General features: G+C 35.4%; 1 protein-coding gene across 4 annotated transcripts in view; it reads right to left on the reverse strand.

Annotated features, from left to right (window-relative positions):
• Positions 1–11,688, reverse strand: part of Tsp66E (Tetraspanin 66E) — a 178,015-nt gene extending 166,327 nt beyond the window's left edge. The window contains exons 1-2 of one of the 4 annotated variants that reach the window (XM_075303771.1): positions 11,446–11,688; positions 10,023–10,108 (exon numbers count right to left, since the gene is read on the reverse strand). The gene's annotated coding sequence lies outside the window, so the exon portion shown is untranslated. The other 3 variants (XM_075303772.1, XM_075303775.1, XM_075303774.1) reach the window with 3 other exon arrangements.
• Positions 11,689–25,656: the final 13,968 nt, after the last annotated feature.

A 25,656-nucleotide genomic window follows, 5' to 3' on the forward strand; every position in this document is an offset into this window, starting at 1 on the left:
AATTTTAAGGAAACTTCACAAAAGTTTATTTATGATTTATCGCTCGATATATATGTATTAGAAGCTTGGGAAAATTAGAGTCAGTTTTACAACTTTTCGACTAAGCAGTGGCGATTTTACAAGGAAAATGTTGCTATTTTGACCATTTTTGTCGAAATCAGAAAAAACATATATATGGGAGCTATATCTACATCTGAACCGATTTCAACCAAATGTGGCACGCATAGCTACAATGCTAATTCTACTCCCTGTGCAAAATTTCAACTAAATCGGAGTTAAAAATTGGCCTCTGTAGTCATATGAGTGTAAATCGGGCGAAAGCTATATATGGGAGCTATATATAAATCTAAACTGATTTCAATCAAATTTGGCACGCATAGCAACAATGCTAAATCTACTCCCTGTGCAAAATTTCTACCAAATTGGGCGAAAACTCTGGCTATTAGAATCATATTAGTCCATATCGGGCGAAAGATATATATGGGTGCTATATCTAAATCTGAACCGATTTTAATCAAATTTTGCACACTTAACTTCACTACTAATTGTATTCCTAGTGCAAAATTTCAAACAAATTGGGCAAAAACTCTGGCTTCTAGGACCATAGTAGTCCATATCGGGCGAAAGATATATATGGGACCTATATCTAAATCTGAATTGATTTCAACCTAATTTGGCACGCATAGCTACAATGCTAAATCTACTCCCTGTGCAAAATTTCAACCAAATTCGGCCAAAAAAACTGGCTTCTGGGGCCATATAAGTCCATATCGGGCGAAAGATATATATGGGAGCTATATCTAAATCTGAACCGATTTCAATCAAATTTTGCACACTTGACTATACGACTAAGTTTTATGATTGTACAAAATTTCAAGCAAATCTGTATAAAACTCTGGCTGCTGGGTCGATATTAGTCCATATCGAGCGAAAGATATATATGGGAGCTATATCTAAATCTGAACCGATTTCTTCCACAATCAATAGGGTTCTATTCTGACCCAAATTAGGAACATGTGCCAAATTTGAAGGCGATTAGACTTAAATTGCGACCTAGACTTTGATCACAAAAATGTGTTCACAGACAGACGGACGGACGGACGGACAGACGGACATGGTTATATCGACTCAGGGACCCACCCTGAGTATTATTGCCAAAGACACCATGTGTCTATCTCGTCTCCTTCTGGGTGTTACAAACATATGCACTAACTTATAATACCCTGTTCCACAGTGTGGCGCAGGGTAGAAACATGTAAGGAAAGTCTAAAGTCGGGCGGGGCCGATTATATTATACCCTGCACCATTTTGTAGATCTAAATTTTCGATACGGTCAACATTTGGTCAAGGGAAAACGCGTGCAAATCGGTAAAATCGTTTATTTAAAAAATCAAATTAAATTTCTTTTTCAAGTTCAATTAGTATAAAATTCAGGAAAAATATTCAGTTAGGCTTTCGCTTTTCCAAATCCGAATTGCCGGGCCTCACGCTTGACACCTGCCATCAAATTTTGTACAGCCACCTTGTCCACCTTCTTCGCCGCAGAAAGCCAGTTTGCCTTGAACTGCTGCTCGTCCTTAGCAGTTTTTTTGGTCTTCTTTAGGTTCCGCTTGACAATAGCCCAGTATTTCTCAGTTGGGCGGAGCTCTGGCGTGTAGGAAGGGTTCTTGTCCTTGGGAACCACCTGCACGTTGTTGGCGGCGTACCACTCCATGGCCTTTTTACCGTAATGGCAAGATGCCAAATCCGGCCAAAACAGTACGGAACAACCGTGTTTCTTCAGGAAAGGCAGCAGACGTTTATTCAAACACTCTTTCATGTAAATTTCTTGGTTGACAGTCCCAGAAGCTATGAAAATTCTGCTTTTCAAGCCACAGGTACAAATGGCTTGCCAAACCATATATTTCTTTGCGAACTTTGACAGTTTTATGTGCTTGAAAATATCTGCTACCTTTCCCCTTCCTTTTGCCGTATAAAACTCCTGTCCCGGAAGCTGCTTGTAGTCGGCTTTGACGTAGGTTTCGTCGTCCATTACAACGCAGTCAAACTTCGTCTGCATCGTCGTGTACAGCCTCCGGGATCGCGCTTTGGTCGTCGTATTTTGTTTATCATCGCGATTTGGAGTCACTACCTTCTTGTAAGTCGATAGTCCGGCTCGTTTTTTGGCTCGATGCACGGTTGTAGACGATACACCCATCTCGGAGAGAGAGGTTAGGGTTTCGCTTGAAACTACCGGCAACTCTCTTTGTCGTCTCAGTTGCTTTCGGGTTTCGATTTCCCCCGATCCAGACTTCCTGGCTGTCGACAAACGTTCCCCAAACACTTTAATTACATTTGTAACGGTTGATTTGGCAACTTTTAGCGATTTTGCCAGCTTTGCGTGGGAGTAGCTCGGATTTTCGCGATGCGCGAGCAAAATTTTGATACGCTGCACTTCTTGCTTGGACGGCATTTTGACAACTGAAGAGTGAATTCCAAAATCAAAATAGGAGCAACATTCTACACACACATACCTTCAAAATGAGGGGTGTTCAGGTTTTTTAAATGCAAAATTGAAAGAAATACGTCAAGTTTATATTGACCAAATTTTGACCGTATCACCCTTTAACCCATACTTCATCCTTAGAAATTCTTACACTGAAAAAAAAAATCGTAGTTTTAAACTAACACTAAATTTAACTTATTTTTATAGCAAAAAAAATATGTATTTGCTTGTAGTAGAATTTTATTTTATTCACATCCCAACGAAATTGTCTTTTTGTTCAGTACACACAGAGAAGGAATAGGATCACCACAAACATGTTTCAAGAGCAAAATGTTATTTTTGGACAATGAACATGGACAATTTTTGTTGCAAAAATGTTATTTTCTCGGCAAACATATTCATGGTGTCCGCAAAGTTCACCAATGTGGTATCACAATGGACTGAATAGTCTAAGTGAGCCTGATATATCGGGCTGCCACCTAACCTAAACCTATGGTGTCCGCAATCAGATACATGATTTTCGAAAAAATAACATTTTTGCGACAAACATGTTACATGTTCCCCGTTTAAAAATAACATTTTGCTCTTGAAACATGTTTGAGCTGATCACATTCCTTCTATGTGTGTTTTCGTTCGATTCCCAAAAATAAAATAGAATGAACTACAGTATGCTTAAAATTATCATGATTTATTTATTTATTTAAGTCTATGGATTACAATCCTTACACGGATGAAAAAGACTGTTTTTCATATGTTTGGCTATAAACATTATATGTTTGGAACACAAATTTTTAAACACAATATTTTTGAGTGCAAGCATATAATGTTCATAGACTAGCATAACATGTTTGGGACATATATGTTAATATGTTAGAACATATTATGTTTGGGACATAAAATGTTTGTGAATATAATGTGCTTGGATGCAAACATATATTAATTTAGAAATAGCCTATAAACATATATGTGTTTAGTAGCTTGGAGCGCTATTTAACAGGGAGCGATATTGAATTAAGTTGGTGGTTGTTGCTTGTTATTACAAAATTAACATTTTATTTTTCCTTGGGCAATTGATCAGCTACTTCTTTGATCCTTACAAACTGTGTGGTCCGCTGTTCGAATCCCCGTCCGGCAAAAGGTAAAATTAAAATAAAAAAAATCATACAATTGAATAATTTCTTCTACAATGTTTGTATTACAGAAAAAGGTGCTAAGAACTAACAAATCTCGTGGAAGTGAGAAAGATGTGGGGGAATATACAATTGGGCAGAAACAAAATTTTGAGCATTCAGGTCGAAAACCTATGTTGTTAGCACCTATATTACCTTTTTATTTTCATAATTCATTATGATTGTAAATGTATAAATAAATAAATAAAATTTGGAGCACAATATTGTTTGGGAGAATTTTTTTAAGCATATAATATTTTTGGGTGCAAAATGCTTCCAAACATATTATATGTTCACATAATAACATATTGTTTTTTGGAAGACAACATTATTGAATTTGGATGCAAAAATACAAAATGTTTGGAACTTAGACTACCCAAACATATATTGTTTAGACCAATATGCTTTCAAACATATTATATATTGGAAGAGATCAAACATATAAATGTTTGGGCAATACCCAAAAATGTATATGCTTGAAGCAAAATATGTTTGGGAGTATATGTTACAGAAGCGATTTTTTGTGAGCGTGTACAGACTAGCACTTTTTAAAAATAAATTAAATCTAAAGTATTAATAAATTTATTTAGAGAAACTGAAAAATCCAAATTAAAGTTATTATACAATTTGTTAAATTCTTTTAAAGCTCTCTTTGGCGCCAATGATTTTGTTTTTTACTTTTAGTTTATTTGACTTTCTATGAGAGGGTGCAATTTCGTGAGTTGTAGCTAAAAAGTTCACAAGGACAATCAATTTTCCTGGTTTTAACAATGCTATGTGGAAAAAGTTCAATAATTTAGTTCAATTTTCGCACGTGATAGTTCATTCTTGCTATAAAAAAACTTTACTTTTTTCTGTGTAGAATTTATTTTAAGCCCAATCCCATATGTTTTACCATTCCAAGTAATTGCATCCTTTGTAAATGCCCTATAGTGATATCCTATGGTTTATTTCAATTGACAATTAATGGGGTTATGCCATTTTACTTCCAATTAATGGTATATTGATAATGTTAGTTGATAAGTAATGTCCATATAGATCCGTTCATGCGTGGGCCTGACATTTAATCATCGCTATGAAAATGAATGCCAGAAGTGAGAGTTCCATTGATGGACACAGTCACTTTCATTAAGATGTCGTATGATGGTTTTAAAAATAAACTCTATTTACTTCTAGACGTACTTGTCGTAATGTTTTTTCAGTTTATGAGACAAAGATGAATAAATCAATTTAATGTAACATATGTAGGTTTAATTCAATTGTAAAAACTGACTGACAGAACATAGGAAATTCCACATAGATGATCATTGTAAGTAATGGACTTCAAGCTAATAAAAGTGGGAGTCAAATTCATCGAATAACGGGATGCGCGATATTGTTTTATATTAGGTTAAATTAGGTGTGGTAAGTTATAGTGCTAGCCTTATATTTTAGGTTCACTTAGGCTATTCACTCCATTGTGTAACCACAGGTGTTGAGATTCCATTTTTCACTAAGTACTGCAACACTGAGAGGGACTAAACCTCCACTGAGAAACTTTTTAGTCTTCAACTGAAACTTGGATTGAACCTACTGATCCACCACACATAACAGGTTAGCTGATAAGTCCCCGGTCTAACAAAGAAAAACACATTTTTTGTCAAAATTCGTTTTTATTATTCAACATAGTTCTCTTCAAGAGCGATACAACGATTATAATGACCTTCCAATTTTTTGATACCATTTTGATACTCCTTCGGTTTTGCCTCAAAATAGGCCTCAGTTTCGGCGATTACCTCTTCATTGCAGCCAAATTTTTTCTCTGCGAGCATCCTTTTGAGGTCTGAGAACAAGAAAAAGTCGCTGGGGGCCACATCTGGAGAATACGGTGGGTGGGGAAGCAATTCGAAGCCCAATTCATGAATTTTTGCCATCGTTCTCAATGACTTGTGGCACGGTGCGTTGTCTTGGTGGAACAACACTTTTTTCTTCTTCATATGGGGCCGTTGTGCCGCGATTTCGACCTTCAAACGCTCCAATAACGCCATATAATAGTCACTGTTGATGGTTTTTCCCTTCTCAAGATAATCGATAAAAATTATTCCATGCGCATCCCAAAAAACAGAGGCCATTACTGTGCCAGCGGACTTTTGAGTCTTTCCACGCTTCGGAGACGGTTCACCGGTCGCTGTCCACTCAGTCGATTGGAATCGGGAGTGTAGTGATGAAGCCATGTTTCATCCATTGTCACATATCGACGGAAAACTTCGGTTGTATTACAAGTTAACAGCTGCAAACACCGCTCAGAATCATCAACACGTTGTTGTTTTTGGTCAAATGTGAGCTCGCGCGGCACCCATTTTGCACAGAGCTTCCGCATATCCAAATATTGATGAATGATATGATCAACACGTTCCTTTGATATCTTTAAGGCCTCTGCTATCTCGATCAACTTCATTTTACGGTTATTCAAAATCATTTTGTGGTTTTTTTTTATGTTTTCGTCGGTAACCACCTCATTCGGGCGTCCACTGCGTTCACCGTCCTCCGTGCTCATTTCACCACGCTTGAATTTTTCATACCAATCAATTATTGTTGATTTCCCTGGGGCAGAGTCCGGAAACTCATTATCAAGCCAAATTTTTGCTTCCACCGTATTTTTTCCCTGCAGAAAACAGAAAGTTGAAAACGAAAAGTTGCTTCACAAAAGACGCTCTATCTCACAAACTAATTGACTTACAGTCTTACGCAGCCCAGGTTTGGGGATTTTCCTCTTTTGAAGAAGTTGACAATCTGGAGCGTTATTTCTTAAAAAAAATCCTTAAATTACCAAGCTTTACACCAAATTATGTATTGATGCTAGAAACTGGTCTAGAAAACAGTCACCTTTATACTTTAGGTCTTCACTTGGAATACATTAAAAAAATCATGTTCGAATATAACGATCAACGTATGCCAAAAATGTTAACTACGCTCGTGTTGCAGGAGGAGGTATTTTGGGTTTCGAATCTCAAAACAATTACCCAAAATCTAAGTTTATCCTGGCCGGCAACAAATAGAAATGAATGGGAGCTGTTTAATGCAGAAGTTTTAAGATGCAAAAAAATAGAAGTTCTCCAATATTATCTTGATCGAAAATCGCAAAGTATTTCCAGGGCTTACAAATATTTAAATAGTGCAAGAGGAAAATATTACTTTACTGATTTCTCCAACATAAATCAAATAGGCTTAATATTTAAGGCACGATGTGACTTACTAAATCTGAATTCATGCAAATTTAATGCCGAGGAAAATGAGAAATTGTGCACGCTGTGTAACCAGAATGAGAACGAAACATTGTTTCACTTCCTTGGATCTTGCCCTGCTCTACGAGAGTTTAGGATTCGTTGCTTCCAAAGGCAGTACTTATCACAAAGAGAAATTATAGATATTTTGGATGGCGTAGCTGAAGGTTATTGGTATAAATTAATTGCTTTTTTGGAACCAGCCTTAAAATACCGACAATTCCTTATAAACGAATACAATTAGAGTATCCTTATATATATGAACTTATTATGACAAACGTTTGTATAGCAAACCACTGTCATCACTCGATTTCTCATTTCTTTTTTTACACTGTAGAAATACAATTAAAAAAAATATGAACTTTGAATGATGTATACTATATTTTTGTAAATAAAGAAAACATACATACATACATACATACTTACAGACGTCACATTTTGACACGAATCATTTGAAGGTTAGTACTATATAAAAATAATATGCATTTAATACTAGCAACGCCATCTTTATGTCAGACCGGGGACTTATCAGCCAACCTGTTAGAGAAGGAATATGATCACCTCAAACATGTTTCAAGAGCATAATGTTAACTTTTCATGAGAAATCTGGAACATTTTTGTCGCGAAAATATTCTTGTCACGACAACATGCATGCAGAAGTCAAATATCTGTGGTCATAACCCTTAACCGCCTAACTCGAATTAGGACACAATTGAGTTATTAGTACCATCGTATTCAGCGTATCTAAATTTATTTACTCTAAATTTGTCATGTTTGTATCTCTTCTAGGAATCTGTAGCAAAGTTTTCCAAAAAAACACCTTCTCCTGATTTTCAGTGAGAAGGTTTCAAAACTTTAAACTCCTGAAAATATTGAAAAACAGAATTAGGCTGTTATGGGTTGTGACCACAGATATATGATTTGCGAGACACAGTGCGACAAACAGTATCGGAATTCAAAAAGAAAAAATTTTGACGTTTTTAAAAGTGAGTGATATCGAGTTTCGAATTTTACAAATTTCGACTTTTTAAAATTCCATTAGGTAGACTTTTGACTTTATCATTGAAAAGTCGACTTTTGACGTTGGATAGGCTTAAAAATATCACAGAATGCAAAGTTTAATCAGATAAATTAAATTAATTGTTGGCCGATTGTAATTGATGAATTCTTATTCCTTCAGACATTAATACAGTGAAACCTGCCAACCTTGGACACTCTGAAAAACGGACAACTCTCAAAGGGGAGCAGTTGTCTGGGGAGTTTGCTATATTAACGCATTAAAATTAACCTCTCAAATGTGGGAGCCACCGTGGTGCAATGGTTAGCATGCCCGCCTTGCATACACAAGGTCATGGGTTCGATTCCTGCTTCGACCGACCACCAAAAAGTTTTTCAGCGGTGGATTATCCCACCTCAGTAATGCTGGTGACATTTCTGAGGGTTTCAAAGCTTCTCTAAGTGGTTTCACTGGAATGTGGAGCGCCTTTCGGACTCGGCTATAAAAATGAGGTCCTTTGTCATTGAGCTTAACATGGAATCGGGCAGCACTCAGTGATAAGAGAGAAGTTCACCAATGTGGAATCACAATGGACTGAATAGTGAGCCCGATACATTGGGCTGCCACCTAACTTAACCTAACCTCTCAAATGTGGTCAAAATTTAGGCGACCGTCGTTGTCCACCTTTCGGAGGTTTCACTGTAGTTCGAATTCATTAACCTTTTCACTACCGATATCCACTTGGTGGGACATGACTTTGAGCGTCGATTGTACACGCAAAAAAATAATTGTTTCCTTCCAAACGAAATTTTAGACAAACAAAGTTCGTTTCTCATTTGCTTTTCGCTGTAAGAAAGTGTATTTGGAAGAAAAGTATATACTTTTTGTGATAAACGTTTATTCTATTCCAGGATGTAAAAACAATTTCATAAAGACTAACTCAAAAAAAAAAACATTGTTTTCTTGCTAATTGCATTTTCCCTCACATCTTTTTCACATCCACGAGGTTTTTTAGTTCTTAACACCTTTTCCTGTAATACCAACAATGTAGAAGAAATTATACAATTTTATAATTTTTTTAAATTTTTTTACCTTTCGCCTGGACGGAGAATCGAACCGCGGACCATGCACTTTGTAAGCCAACACACTAACCACTGAGCTATGTATCTGTTATGGTCATCAATAAATAATTATCCATATAATGCGCTTTACAGACTATCAGTTATTCCGGACGGAATGTCGGTGTTTGTAAAGAATCTTACAGTGTGTCGGATCGATACGACTTGTCGGCGATGACTAAATAATCGGTAAATGTGTTATCGATCCCATAAACATGCAGCAGTATCGATTATGCCTTCGGACTTAACTTATAATGTGCACAATATATAGGATATGTTCGACACGAGCACTGTCGTCCGGAATAACTGATAGTCTGTAAAGCGCATAAGTTATATTTATATAGCATAGCTTGCGGCACCCACGAACCGAATAAACAAAGTTTATTTAACAGAAACAAACATTTAGTTTGGCACCGTGGAACAGTGGCTGCTACGTCCGACTTGCATGGCAAGGGTCGTGGGGTCGATCCCTGCTTCGACCAAAGTTTTTTTTTTTTTACATATATTCCAGATATATTCGGAAGATTCCGAAAAAATGTTCAACATTACACTGTACCAAAATACATTGTACCAAAATACATGCAAACAAAAGAACACTTTTTAAAAGCATTGAAGGTCACGTATTAAAATGTGTTTAAGTATATTTAGGTGAATTCACTCCTTTGACTACCAGTGTCCACATGGAGGACATGCTGCTACATTAATGTTTACATAATTGTACTTCCAAAATTTGTTGTTTTGTACTCTATATCACTAGAATAAACTAGTTCTGAAGAAAAAATAATTTTGCGATGGCTACTTTTAATTCGATAGTGAAAGGGTTAATAGTATTTGAAATTATCATAAATGAGTTAATATTTGTCAGGCCTAAAAATCTAAGGGCCGTTTACCCTAAATAAAGACTCCCATTTATTAATAAAAACAAATCTTTAAAAGCCACAAATTGGGATTTCTGATCCCGAAAAATACCGAGAAGCAGAATTTACTCACCTCGCAACTCTGTTAATCCTTGCAGAGAGTGTTATCTGTCGTGTATGTTAACAGTTATCAATTACATGGACGATGTTAATGAAGATCTGCAACAGTTAAATATTTCTTTTAGAATTAATCCACTTTAAAAATTAGAAATAAAAATTACAATATATATGCGTGTTTATTATTTTTGCGTGTTTTATTAATATTAGCAATGATAGTTTAACATTTTTGTATTTCAATCAGATAAACCTTGTGGGATGTTTGTTTAATTCACTGCACTTGTAATTACTTTGCTTTTGTTTGGGTACCATCCATCCATCGATAGAAATTTTATTGTAATTGTTTACTGCTGTTGTTTTTTTGTTATTAATTAATACTTTTGCATTTTTGTATCAAACACACTCATAATTTAAAAAGGAATTTTACTTTTATTTTTATTTTATTGTTTTCCACTTGTCTGAATCTATGCCCCCTTAATTCTGTAACAATTTCATGTGCACACAATGCCGTGATCAATTCATACACATCCATTGAAGGAGATGGTGAAAAAAACAACAACGTGGCATTCTGTGTAACAGAGTAATTTCCATGATTTTATATTAGCGAAGGGGGTGTAAGAGATGATTACATATACCTTAACAATAGCAAGATATTGATGGAAGTGGAGAAGAGAGCAGGAGAAAAGAATTACAAGCTAGGTCGGTAAAATGCAAATACTTGGTTGCCCAAGAGACAACAATGGAACTCTCGCATGTTTTCATTTTCTAATCAACTCAAAATTACAATAACAACGCGAATTGTTTGTGTGTGTTAGGGGAAATCATTTTTTTTATTGACTCTCCATCTCACCACCACAACATCGTAGGTAATTAGCCGTTATTGTTAGACTCTCGTAGCATCAAAGGGGCCAAAACAAAAGCCAGAGGCATCTAAGAACATGTGGTGTATATGAAATACACACACACACACAAACGCTATACAAAATCAAACTCCAACCTTCCAACTCCCCCTCAAAATCAAGTAATGAATAATTACTTGTTGCCATCAATTGAAAGGCTTACAGAAACAAAAAAAGGCAATAACACAAAATCAATGAGCAAAAAAACAAGAAACATCAATAACAGAACTCGTTCACATTTTTTTGTAGATGTTTTACCTTTAGCAATAACAACAACCAAAATGATGTACAAAATTTATGAAGTCTCGATGAAAATAACTTGAAACTCTTTTTCGTTTATTGCTGTTTCTATTTGTAGGTACTACACCGTTCGTTGTTCCACTTGTCGATTTTTTTTGTTGTTGTTGTGTTTTTCACATTCACATAAAACGCACCCAACATTCAGCACAACAAAACCGTTCAAATTAATTTGCCTTATTTTCAATCGAATCGATCTTCGTTTGGTTTTTGTTTTTTTTTCCTATATTCTTTTTCACTCACTTCATAAACTATATGGCATCGGTTGGTGGCTGCTAAAGCTCTGCTTTTTTCTAGTTTTGCAATATACAACACAATTGCGCGTACACACACTCGCGTCTAACACGTCCTTTTCGGTTATTAACACACGTCGTCAATAATAAAACTCGTTTACGTTTCTCCGCGCTATGGTTTTGCACTTATTGTCATTTCTTTTGTGTTTCACCCGTTAAGACACATCCAACGTCTACCAGCAACGAATTCTTATTGAATGTAAGCTCGTGTTATCTGTAGTTTTGGAGTCATCTTTTTCACTAGCATAGCCACCAAACAGCAGTTGTTGCTGTCGCAGCGTAGTCATCGTATGTATGAATGCTGGGTTAACTATTCACATGAGAAACACATGGAATTGAAACATAATAACAGCGCTATGCTTTTCATATGCAAAAACAAAACGTATATGAAATGCAGCAACAGAGCTAGGGATGCTTCGTTGTGAAGCGCACATTAAGATGGGGAGTTTACGACGTACACAGAAAAAAGTAAATTATTATAAATTTCTGGAAAATTGAATTATTTTAATGATATACATAAGTAAGAATGTATAATTATTACATCAACTGAGTAATTATGGCATGAATTAAAAAGGGCCATACTGGTGGTCACAACTGGTGGAATTCAACCAAAAATGGTAGATTTTTCACTGTTTAGTAGATTGGTAGAATTTTTGATGTTTTGAAAGATTTTGCGGAATATTCCTTTCCAACTGTGAGGTTAGGTTAGGTGGCAGCCCGATGTATCAGGCTCACTTAGAGTATTCAGTCCATTGTGATACCACATTGGTGAATTTCTCTCTTGTCACTGAGTGCTGCCCGATTCCATGTTAAGCTCAATGACAAAGGACCTCCTTTTTATAGACGAGTCCGAACGGCGTTCCACATTGTAGTGAAAGCACTTAGAGGAGCTTTGAAACTTTCAGAAATGTCACCAGCATTACTGAGGTGGGATAATCAACCGCTGAAAAACTTTTTGGTGTTCGGTCGAAGCAGGAATCGAACCCACGACCTTGTGTATGCAAGGCGGGCATGCTAACCATTGCACCACGGTGGCTGAGAGGTACTTCACAATCTCTACAAAAAATAAAATCTTGACAATATTTTCTATAAAAAATAATTTTTTTACAAAATCTTTTATAAAACATACAATTTTGGCAAAATTTTCTACAGAACTAAAATGTTGACAAAATTTTCTATAGTGTTACGAATTTGATAATTATAGATATAAGTTTATTTAAATTAGTTTCCGCTAATTTAAAATTTAAAATTGTAACGATAAAATTTCGCTATCACTTGTTGGAATCATCTATTCATTTTCTAGTATTTTCCTGAATTTCTTTTATGTTCTTTTGTTTGCTTACCGAAATGTTAGTTTTTACTCTCTCATAGAATAACAACCCCTTTGCTTTGTTATTTTGCTTTCTCATTTCATCTCATTGTCTATTGTCATTGTTGTTGTAGTAATGCGAGCATATATCTATGTGAGTGTGTATGTGTTTGGCAGCCACCAGACGAATTACTTAATGGTCGTAGATCCTTCTAGCATTGTCTAAGAATGTTCTGGCGTTGCCAGAATATTGTAGTGCTACCAGAATGTTCTCGTATTGCCACACCGTCATATATAAAAGCGCTCGCATGCTGCTAACGAGTCAGTCTTAATTAAAGCGTCAAACGAATAACTTCAGTGTGAACGAATTGTAAAGTGTGAAGTCATAGTAAATAAATTGTAGATTGTCGTTATTTAAAAGAACTGTGTTTTAATTGTCGGGTAATTAAAAACGCCTAAATATAAAAACGTAACAATTGGTGTAGGAAGTGAAATAACGAAAAAAAATCTACAATGAAGTTTAATGAGCTTCGAGTGGAAGACCTAAAAAAGGAGTTGAGCAAACTGGAGCTGCCGACAACAGGCAATAAGGCCCAGCTTCAAAAGCGTCTACTGGAAGAGTTTGAACGGCGTAATATTGACATTGCGACGCATGAGTTTGATTATAAGGAAGACATTGATGAATCAATACTCGTCAATACCAGCAGTATAGAAACTCCGTCTGTGGCTCCGAGTGTTGTGGACTACACATCAATGCTCAGTGTTTTGAGCAAAATGATGGAGGAAAACTCTAGAAAAATCATGGATGAGAATTCTAGAAAAATGGAAGAAAATTCTAGAAAAATGGAAGAAAATTCTAGAAAAATGGAAGAAACTTCTAGAAAATTGCTGAAAGAAAATGCCCTACAAATGGAAGCAAGTTCAAGAAAATTGGAAGAAAAATTCGACGAAAATTCTAGAATTCTCAATGAAAAACTACAACAAATTTCTGAAGGCATGGAAAAACGTGTGGACCATATAGAAAATCAAATTGTGGAATTGGATAAGAAAGTTCTTTCTGTGGATGAGAAAATTATGGTTCATGATGAGAAGTTTCTGCACATCGAGAAAAAAATGTCAGAGCTGGAAATTAAAGGTGGTCCAGTGCGCGTCATCGAGGGCTCAAAAATCAAAACTCCTGTTTTCGATGGCTCAACGTCATTTGATGTCTTCAAATTCCAATTCGAAATGGTTGCTTGTAGAAATTTGTGGAATGACGATGATAAAGCAATTGAACTTCTATTGGCATTAAAGGGCAATGCTGCTGATGTGATACAAAGCATTCCCGCTGCTTCTAGAAATAACTATAATGAAGTAATAGCGGCACTTCAACGCAAGTATGGTGGAGAGCACAAGCAAGACATCTTTAGAATGGAATTAAGAGGTAGAGTCCAGAAATCAAACGAGACTCTACAAGACTTTGCAACAGAAGTTGAGCGGTTGGTGCTACTGACATACCCAGGAGAGAGTCACCCACTTGTGGACCGCATCAAAATTGAGACCTTTGTGAATGGCATTCGAGACCCAGACATAAAATGTGCAACATATGCGTCACAAAAGGCTACATTCGCAGAAACAGTAACATTTGCACTTGCGCAAGAAACTGCGAGATTGCTGGCACGGCCTCAAATTCACAAAGTACGCAGAGTAGAGACCGAGTGTGAAGAATCGAAATCGGTCATTGAATTGGTAAAAGAGGCTCTAAAGCAGATAATGCAAGAAATGAAGCAGCAGGCAAATAAATCTAGAATAAAATGCTATAACTGTGATAAGGCTGGACATCTTTCCCGGGAATGTAAAGCGTGGCGTAAAACGTCGGGGTCAATCTCGCCATCTCCATTAAACAATAGTCAGAAGAAGGCGACCACAAAGCCAAGCGACTCAAATTCAAATTTTGCGGATAATAGAAAAGGTGGCAAACAAGTTATTCATCAAGCCTTGACACGACGGCATTGCAATGTAGAAAACAGACGCTACTCGAAGGCTGAACCAAAGGAGACAGTTGTAAATGTCAGGCAGTTACACATCGAATCTGGCACAGACTGGTCAACAGAGCAACGTAAAGATCCCATTCTGAGAAAAATTATTTCGGCAAAACAAGAAAATAAGAAACCCAGCAAGAAAGATATCGCAGCCGAAAGTCCACTTATGAAAGCATACTGGGCTCAATGGGATAGTTTAGTTCTAGTCAATGGATCCCTGCAACGTAAATGGGAAAGCGAAGATGGCAAGAGCAGCCGAAATTTGATCATCGTTCCAGATTCCAAAATAAGAGACGTTTTGGCGGAGTTCCATAATGGTCCCAGTGGAGGTCATCTGGGAATAACCAAAACCGCCGAGAAAGTGAAGCAACGATTCTACTGGGTTGGATGCCAGAAATCAATTGCTGAATGGGTAGCCAATTGCGAGAAGTGCATGAAGGCGAAAGGTCCAACAAGGAAAAGTCGAGGTCCTATGCAAGAATATAGACCAGGAGCCCCGTTTGAAAGAATAGCAATGGACGTGGCAGGCCCTTTCCCAGTAAGTGATTCTGGAAACCGTTATGTCCTTGTGGTCATGGATTACTTCAGCAAATGGCCGGAGGTGTATGCAATTCCAAACCAAGAGGCAAAAACGATTGTGGATGTGGTCAACAAAAACTGGATATGTCGCTACGGTGTGCCGTCCGAGATTCACTCAGACCAGGGAAGAAATTTTGAATCGGCCATATTCAAAGAGATGTGTGAATCCCTTGGTATCAAGAAAACGAGGACTACGCCATTACATCCACAATCCGATGGCATGGTAGAAAGGTTTAATCGCACCCTGGAGGAACATCTTCGAAAAGTGGTGGACAACGGCCAGAGGGACTGGGACGAGCATATACCAAAGTTTTTGCTGTCGTATAGATCTGCCATTCATGATTCCACCTCTCGAACACCGGCCAATGTTCTATTCGGAACTGAGTTGAAGTTGCCTGGAGATCTGATATTCGGCGCTAAACCTAATGAGCTCGCCATGGAAGAAAACAGAAACGACATCCCAAACACTTTCGGTGAAGTTCACGAATCAGTGCGCAACAAAATAAAGATGGTCAGCAACAGAATGAAGGCGAGATACGATCGTGCTGTAAATACTGAGGGCTTCCAAGAAGAAGAATTGGTTCTGCTATTTAACCCGCAACGAAAGAAAGGATTGTGTCCTAAACTGCAAACACAGTGGGAAGGCCCATACAAAGTCATCAAGAAGATTAATGATGTTGTATACCGGATTCAGAAAGACGACAGCCCTAGATCAAAGATGAAAGTTGTACATCTGGAACGATTGGCTCCTTACGGAACAGGTTCTGTGCCTGTTCGGGACGAACAGGCTTAAGCGGGAGGCAGTGTTACGAATTTGATAATTATAGATATAAGTTTATTTAAATTAGTTTCCGCTAATTTAAAATTTAAAATTGTAACGATAAAATTTCGCTATCACTTGTTGGAATCATCTATTCATTTTCTAGTATTTTCCTGAATTTCTTTTATGTTCTTTTGTTTGCTTACCGAAATGTTAGTTTTTACTCTCTCATAGAATAACAACCCCTTTGCTTTGTTATTTTGCTTTCTCATTTCATCTCATTGTCTATTGTCATTGTTGTTGTAGTAATGCGAGCATATATCTATGTGAGTGTGTATGTGTTTGGCAGCCACCAGACGAATTACTTAATGGTCGTAGATCCTTCTAGCATTGTCTAAGAATGTTCTGGCGTTGCCAGAATATTGTAGTGCTACCAGAATGTTCTCGTATTGCCACACCGTCATATATAAAAGCGCTCGCATGCTGCTAACGAGTCAGTCTTAATTAAAGCGTCAAACGAATAACTTCAGTGTGAACGAATTGTAAAGTGTGAAGTCATAGTAAATAAATTGTAGATTGTCGTTATTTAAAAGAACTGTGTTTTAATTGTCGGGTAATTAAAAACGCCTAAATATAAAAACGTAACAATAGAAAGAAAACTTTAGCAAAATTTTCTATAGAAATAAAATTTTGAAAAAAATTTCTATAAAAACACAATTTTCTATAGAAATAAGTTTTTGGCAAAATTTTCTATGGAAATAAAATTTTGAAACAAAATTTCTATTAAATATAAAATTTTTACAAAATCTTCTATAGAAATAAAATTTTGACAAAATATTTTATAGAAATAAAATTTTGACAAAATTTTCTATAGAAATAAAATTTTGACAATATGTTCTATAGGAGTAAAATTTTGACAAAATGTTCTATAGGAGTAAAAATTTGACAAAAAATTCTATAGAAATAAAATTTTGTCACACTATTCTATAAAATTTGTAGAAAATGTTCTATAGAAATAAAATTTTGACAAAAATAAAACAAAATTTTCTATGGAACTACAATTTTGACAAAATTTTCTATAGAAATAAAATTTTGACAAAATCTTCTATGGAAATAAAATTTTGACAAAATCTTCTATATAACGTAATAGCTCATTCACATTAGGCTCGAAATCTACTAAAAGTGGATTTGAAATCCCATTTTTATAAGGCAACTGACAGTTGAAATCTAGTTAAAGTAGATTTTGAATGTGTAATGTGTATGAGGTTTAAAATTTTGACAAAATTTTCTATAGAAATAAAATTTTGACCAAATTTTCTATAGAACTAAAATTTTGACAAAATTTTCTATAGAAATAAAATTTTGACAAAATTTTCTATAGAAATAAGTTTTTGGCAAAATTTTCTATGGAAATAAAATTTTGAAAAAAAATATATTAAAAATATAATTTTGACAAAATCTCCTATGGAAATAAAATTTTGACAAAATCTTCTATAAAACGTAAAATAAAAAAATTTTTCTGTAGAAATAAAATTTTGACAAAATATTTTATAGAAATAAAATTTTGACAAAATTTTCTATAGAAATAAAATTTTGACAAAATATTCCATAGGAGTAAAATTTTGACAAAAAATTCTATAGAAATAAAATTTTGTCACACTATTCTATAGAAATAAAATTTTGGCAAACTTTGTTTTTAAACATAAAATTTGTAGAAAATTTTCTATAGAATAAAATTTTGACAAAATTTTCTATAGAAAAAAATTTTGACAAAATTTTCTATAGAACTAAAATTTTGACAAAATTTTCTATAGAACTAACATTTTGACAAAAAAATCTAGAGAAATAAAATTTTGACAAATTTGTCTATAGAAACAAAATTTTGACAAAATTTTCTATAAAACATAAAATTTTTAGAAAATTTTCTATAGAAATAAAATTTTGAGAAAACTTTCTGAAGAAATGAAATTTTGAGAAAATTTATTTAAGAAATAAAATTCTAAAAAAAATATTCTATAGAAATGAAATTTTGTCACACTATTCTATAAAATTTGTAGAAAATATTCTATAGAAATAAAATTTTGACAAAAATAAAACAAAATTTTCTATAGAACTACAATTTTGACAAAATTTTCTATAGAAATAAAATTTTGACAAAATCTTCTATGGAAATAAAATTTTTACAAAATCTTCTATAAAACGTAAAATTTTGACAAAATTTTCTATAGAAATAAAATTTTGACAAAAATAAAACAACATTTTCTATGGAACTAAAATTTTGACAAAATCTTCCATAGGAGTAAAATTTTGACAAAAAATTCTATAGAAATAAAATTTTGTCACACTATTCTATAGAAATAAAATTTTGGCAAACTTTGTTTTTAAACATAAAATTTTTAGAAAATTTTCTATAGAACTAAAATTTTGAAAAAATTTTCTATAGAACTAAAATTTTGACAAAAAAAAATCTAGAGAAATAAAATTTTGACAAATTTGTCTATAGAAACAAAATTTTGACAAAATTTTCTATAAAACATAAACTTTTTAGAAAATTTTCTATAGAAATAAAATCATGAGAAAACTTTCTGAAGAAATAAAATTTTGAGAAAATTTACTTAAGAAATAAATTTCTAAAAAAAAATGTTCTATAGAAATACAATTTTGACAAAAAAATTTTTTTATAGAAATGAAATCTTGCAAGGTAAGATTTTTTTGTTTGGTAGGTTTTTGGTAATATTTTCTCCTAATTTTTAGTATATTAATTTTGGCTCGAGTAACACCCGTGGTCAGATGTGAGTTTTTGCTTATTTAGCTCTATAAGGTAACTATGCGAGCATTAATAAATGCTTTACTCAAGTAATTACTCCAAAGTTCAGAAATTTTAATTCTGTGGACTTTTTATTTTGGATGTAAATTTGGTTGTTGGCAATTAGCCGAGATGGGTAAATAGAGGAAAATAATTTAAATTGATCTATTGTAAATAAGAAAACTAATCGGGGATAATGATATGGTAAAATTAAGCTTGATGTTTTCTTTAACTGTTTTGTATATGGGTGTATTTATTTAAATTAACAGAAATGACTTTACTTACCTGTCTTACTTCAATCTCATTTCAAAGATTAGTGTCCTAAATTTTATGAAAAAACGATTATGAACTTTCTTTTAAAATTTCTTTATTTTAAAGAAATTTGTCGTTAATATTGTGTAAACTACGTGTCCTAAAATGTTATTTGCACAATGTATTACGCCAATATTTAATTCAGTGTATTTAGCTTTTGCTCGCAAGCTATATTTCGAATTATGGACAAATAGTTTCCTCTAAATATCTTGCGATTTAAATGAAATTCTACGCAGAAAATAGAACTGTAATTTTCGCCACAATAAAATAATTTATTATCCACCCCTTTTTGCCTTTCATATAAAAATGTGTGCTCATTCTCCTCTAAATGATTTACTTAAAACTCTTGTAGATTTGCCAACATAATTTTTATCCGACAGTGTAAATAAAGACACCAAACTCTCTCCCTCTCTCTTTTGACTACTCAAACCAACAACACGACACTCCCTATATTTTTACATTACCATGCGTTCGAGTCTAACTGGTGGAGCAACAGTTGTTTATGTATGCTGCTGAAATGTAATTAGCATTAGCATTCGAGGTGTATTGTGTATTTTCGTCATGTAACTGGTTTTTAGTTCCATTCCCATGTGGTTTCCGTATAAATTGCATGTGTGTAGCTTAAATGTAAACTCTGAAAAGCTTTAGCAAAGTTAACATATTAAACTGTAGAATATTTTATACAGTACTGTTAATGTATTGAATTTTACAGCAAAGATTATAGAAGAGGAAGATGGGAGATTGGCTACTGAGCACATCAAACCATTTACCACATTAGTTTAATATTCGAACCAAACGCGTATACGACTAGTATTGACATAGCATTAAAATGGAAATAAAAAGAAATTAAGAGCACGAAATAAATTTCCATAAAGGGGAAAATTTAATTTTTTTGTTGTTGCCTAAAATTTAACATTGTTTCATTAAGGGCCAGTTTCTCAATGTCTTGTTATTATTTATGGTGTCGATAAAACAGCTGATCCCATACAAAAATTTTACTAACCGGAGGTCTATCCACCGGTTAAAATTAATCGGAGGATGAGAAACTGGCCATAAGAAAATTACATTTTTCATTTAAAAACTAGAAACAACTAAAAGATTACAAACATGTATTAAACTAATCTGGTAAATGCAGCCTTTGGTATGACGCAAGCCAATTTCCCATCTTCCTCAAATCTATAATCTTTGTTTTACAGAAGCTCTCTTAATCATAAATAGGGATGTCAAATACAGAAATATGTAACATGTTTGTTGATGAGTCTCAAAGTGAAAAAATATTGTCCTAATATGAAGAATTATCCAATCTAGGTTTTAGGAAACGCAATTTGCACATTATTAACATTATTAACGAAAAATTGTTTTAATTGAAGAAATTTATTGGTTTGCTATTTAGTCAGTTGTTTCACATCTGCAATACCTTTTACAAGTTGGAAACATATGACAAATTCGACAGAAATTTCATTGAAGTACAGAAATCCGGTTAACCGATCGTCAAAGACCGGTTTTCGCAATTAACCGAATCCGGTTTCAGTTTGTGCAATTGAATCTGGTTAACCGGTTTCGGTTTTGGACACCATAGAGCGCATATTAGAAATAAGGGATGTTTTCAAATATTTGGGAATTTTTTCCAAAAAAAATATAGAATTGTCTATTGCTAGCCACTACTTCTCCCAATTTTTCTGGCAACGATTTTGGCTTCCTCATAAACACGAACATGCTGATCAGCCAGGTAATGAGTAATCGTTCGGAAAAAGTGATAATCAGAAGAAACAATGTCAGAGTTATAAGGCGGGTGCTAGAACTTCCCATTGAGTTGTTTCCAAATAACTTTTAAACGGTTTTGTAACATGCTACCGAGCATTTTCAAATATTGTGGTCGTTCATCACGAAATGCTCCGCTCAAACGCATCAACTGAGTTCGATACACCGCTCCTATGATCGTTTCACTCGGTTGCAACAGCTCATAGTACACCACACCCACCTGGACCCACCAAATACACAAAAACTATTTTCGGTTTTTCCGTCGATGTTGAGACATGGGATTTTCGTAGTGGATCAATTTTTCATCATCAAACCACCTTATCGTGCCTTTCCAAATATTGTTTATCACTAAATGCTCGCTCGTTTGCATTAATTGAGTTCGTTCCATAGCTCCAGTGGTCGTCTTTCAAGGTACACCAGCCCGTAGTATACCACGCCCAGGTGTTACCACCAAAGAAAAGATAAAAAGCTTCTTTCCATGGATGTTGTTGTTAACAGTTATTTGTGATTTAATCAATTTTTATGTTATACACTTTGGTACCAGATATATGAACTCTGCGACTAAGGTGGGATGTTTCCAGAGTGATCAGGTGATGAGCCTAGTAGGTTTAGTTGGCAAGAGAAAAGATGTCGCGTGTCATGTGGCCCTTTGTTGTAGATGCGGCACACGTCAGCTACGCTGCTATCAATCACTGATAGATAGGAATTGAGGCGGCAGCACTTGCCAGATCTTAATTGGGCCAAAACTAACCTAGACTGCTGTGGGAAGTCTCTTTCCTCCGGTGCCATGGGCGGTGGTCGGACTCCGAGAACAGGATTAAGCTTGTATTTTCTCACCGCTTCAGTTACAGTATCCTCATGAATCCTGTTCAGACCTGCTTGATACGCTCCTTCATCACCAATGGCTCTCTTTTGTAGTGCTGGATCTCGTGCTCTAGATGATGTATATCAACCCTTAAATTCCTGGGTGGAGGTTCTCTATCCATGAAATGGTGGTTTGGATGATTACTGCGATAACAACCCAGAAAATACTGCTTTGACAGCATGTAGTTGTGTCTGGTTGGTTCAACAGAAGAAAATAATCGAGAAGGTTCAGCGGTTAAAACTAGAAGTGCCCATATGTAATAGGTACTTTTAGTTAATGTGGTATCACAATGGACTGAATTGTCTAAGTGAGCCAGAATCTTAATCGGGCTGCCACTTTAACCTAACCTAACCTATGTAGTTGTGTCTACGCACAGGTGATCCAGGGGTGTGCTGCAAAGACATCCAGTCCACTGTGTATCACTTGTCTGAGGTTTCCACACTGGAGCTGCATAGTTTACCTCTGACCGGTCAATTGCCTTATAGGTAGTTAACAAGGTTTCTTAGTCCGCACCCCAAGTGCTGCCGGAAATTGACTTGAGGACCTTGTTTCTACCGCCGAGCTTATTACAAATTGCAGTGGCATGGGTAGACGATCTGAAATTTGTGGTCGGAATCGTTTCACCATCGTCAGTAATATTCAACTCCCTGCGTACTTCTACCGTCCATGTAGTGAATAGTGTGGCTGAGGATTTGGTGAGGGATATCCTAAAATTTCTCGCAGTAAAATAATTGGTAAGATTAGCGAGGTAGACGTTTTATCGATCGCAGATGTCATCAACGTGTTGTTTCGTTTGTCTTTCCATGGATATTCAGTTTTGCCGTCAATTTTGAGGCATTAACGTGGTAGCCACATCATTTTTATACCCTCCACCATAGGATGGGGGGTATATTAACTTTGTCACTCCGTTTGTAACACATCGAAATATTGGTCTAAGACCCCATAAAGTATATATATATATATATATATTCTGGGTCGTGGTGAAATTCTGAGTCGATCTGAGCATGTCCGTCCGTCCGTCTGTTGAAATCACGCTAATTTCCGAACGAAACAAGCTATCGACCTGAAACTTGGCACAAGTAGTTGTTATTGATGTAGGTCGGATGGTATTGCAAATGGGCCATATCGGTCCACTTTTACGTATAGCCCCCATATAAACGGACACCCAAATTTGGCTTGCGAATCCTTTAAGAGAAGCAGATTTCATCCGATCCGGCTAAAATTTGGTACACGCTGTTAGTATATAGTCTCTAACAACCATGCAAAAATTGGTCCACATCGGTCCATAATTATATATTGCCCCCATATAAACCGATCCCCCGATTTGGCTTGCAGACTAAGAGAAGAGAATTTCATCCGATCCGGCTGAAATTTGGTACATGGTGTAAGTATATGGTCACGCTAACTTTCGAACGAAACAAGCTATCGACTTGAAACTTGGCACAAGTAGTTGTTACTGATGTAGGTCGGATGGTATTGCAAATGGGCTATATCGGTCCACTTTTACGTATAGCCCCTATATAAACGGACCCCCAAATTTGGCTTTCAGACCCTCTAATAGAAGCAAATTTCATCCAATCCGGCTGAAATTTGGTACATGGTGTTAGTATATGGTTCTTAACAACCATGCAAAAATTGATCCACATCGGTCCATAATTATGTATAGCCCCCATATAAACCGATCCCCCGATTTAGCTTTCGGAGCCTCGTGGAGGAGCAAAATTCAACCGATTCGGTTGAAATTTGGTATGTGGTGTTAATATATGGCCTCACACACCCATGCAAAAATTGGTCGAAATCGGTCCATAATTACATATAGCCCCCATATAAACCGATCCACAGATTTGACCTCCGGAGCCCCTTGGAAGAGCAAAATTCATCCGATTCGGTTGAAATTTGGTACGTGAATTTAGTACATGATATTTAACAACCATGGCAAAAGTGGTCCATATCAGTCCATAATCATATATAGCCCCCATATAAACCGATCCAGAGATTTGGTTTTGGAGCCTTTTGGAGGGGCAAATTTCATCCGAGTCCGTTGAAATTTGATACATTGTGCTAGTATACGGCCGTTAGCAACCATGCCTAACTAGGTCCATATCGGTCTATAATTATATATAGCCCCCAGATAAATTGATCCCCAATCACACAAAAATTGGTCCATATCAAGTTCATAATTGCATATAGCCCCCATATAAGCGACTCCCATATTTTAATTCTGGCTCTCTACGTATCGTGCAAAAAGTCCATATCGACTCGTAATTATTTGTAGACTTTTTTGTCTAATATATACCACGTATGGACTAACTCACAATTTAGAAAGAGATGTTAAGAAGTTTTAAGATACCACAATCCAAGTAATTCGATTGTTGATGACATTCTTTCGTAGAAGTTTCTACGCAATCCATGGTGGAGGATACATAAGATTCGGCCTGACCGAATTTACGGCCGTATATACTTGTTTTGGTTTGGGATTGTGGTAGTGAATCAACTTTTCATCGCCAGCAAAAAGGCTATGAAAAAAAACATTTGTGGCCGTTTTGAATAGCTGTGCGAAAATCGGCATCCACTTGTACGGTACTCCATTACATCGATTTTGAATACTTCCGCTGAAAAACGTTTGGGTTTGAACTCCCGACCTTGTGTATGCAAAGCGGGCATGGTAACCATTGCACCACGGTGACTCCCTGATGATGATTTCAATACATATCGACCACACTGTATATATTTGAAGCAGAATGTTTTTTGTTTGAGGGTTTAGCTACGCCAGCGTTACCGTTGGGAATTTTCAAAAAGCAGCACAATTATTTTTAAAAAGTGACAAAGACAAAAACATGACACATTCTTTTTATTAACTTATACCAAACAAAAACTTAAAACTTAAGAATTTTGTATTATTCCATTGTTTTTGTTATTATGCCAATTCATAATAAAATTTGACAATTTTAGGGTAAAATTTTAAAATATAAGTGTTTACTACGTAGCACATAAAACGCATTTCTCTGACACAAAGATTTTTTTACTATATATTATTGCAATATTTATTCGAGTTTATTGGAAAAACGTTTAAAATATAAGTGTTTACTATAGTAGTACCAGTTTCATGGATGCTTTCTGAAATAATTTCTGATTTGGTTTCATGGCCTATGTATATTTTTGTAATTTCTTTAATTATCACTAACTGCAATATAACTATTAAAAAAAAAACAAGTATAAACGGCCGTAAGTTCGGCCAGGCCGAATCTTATGTACCCTCCACCATGGATTGCGTTGAAACTTCTACGAAAGACTGTTATACACAATCGAATACTTGGGTTGTGGTATCTTAAATCGCAAAAAATTTGCCTCTGTGGTCATATGGGTGTAGATCGGGCGAAAGCTATATATGGGTGATATATCTAAATCTGATCCGATTTCAACCAAATTTGGCACGCATAGCTACAATGGTAATTCTACTCCCTGTGCAAAATTTCAACTAAATCGGAGCAAAAAATTTGTAAGTTCGGCCAGGCCGAATCTTATGTACCCTCCACCATGGATTGCGTTGAAACTTCTACGAAAGACTGTTATACACAATCGAATACTTGGGTTGTGGTATCTTAAATCGCAAAAAATTTGCCTCTGTGGTCATATGGGTGTAGATCGGGCGAAAGCTATATATGGGTGATATATCTAAATCTGATCCGATTTCAACCAAATTTGGCACGCATAGCTACAATGGTAATTCTACTCCCTGTGCAAAATT

The sequence above is a fragment of the Haematobia irritans genome, chromosome 4, assembly GCF_050003625.1.
Source record: "Haematobia irritans isolate KBUSLIRL chromosome 4, ASM5000362v1, whole genome shotgun sequence".
NCBI classification, from domain to species: Eukaryota; Metazoa; Arthropoda; class Insecta; order Diptera; family Muscidae; genus Haematobia; species Haematobia irritans.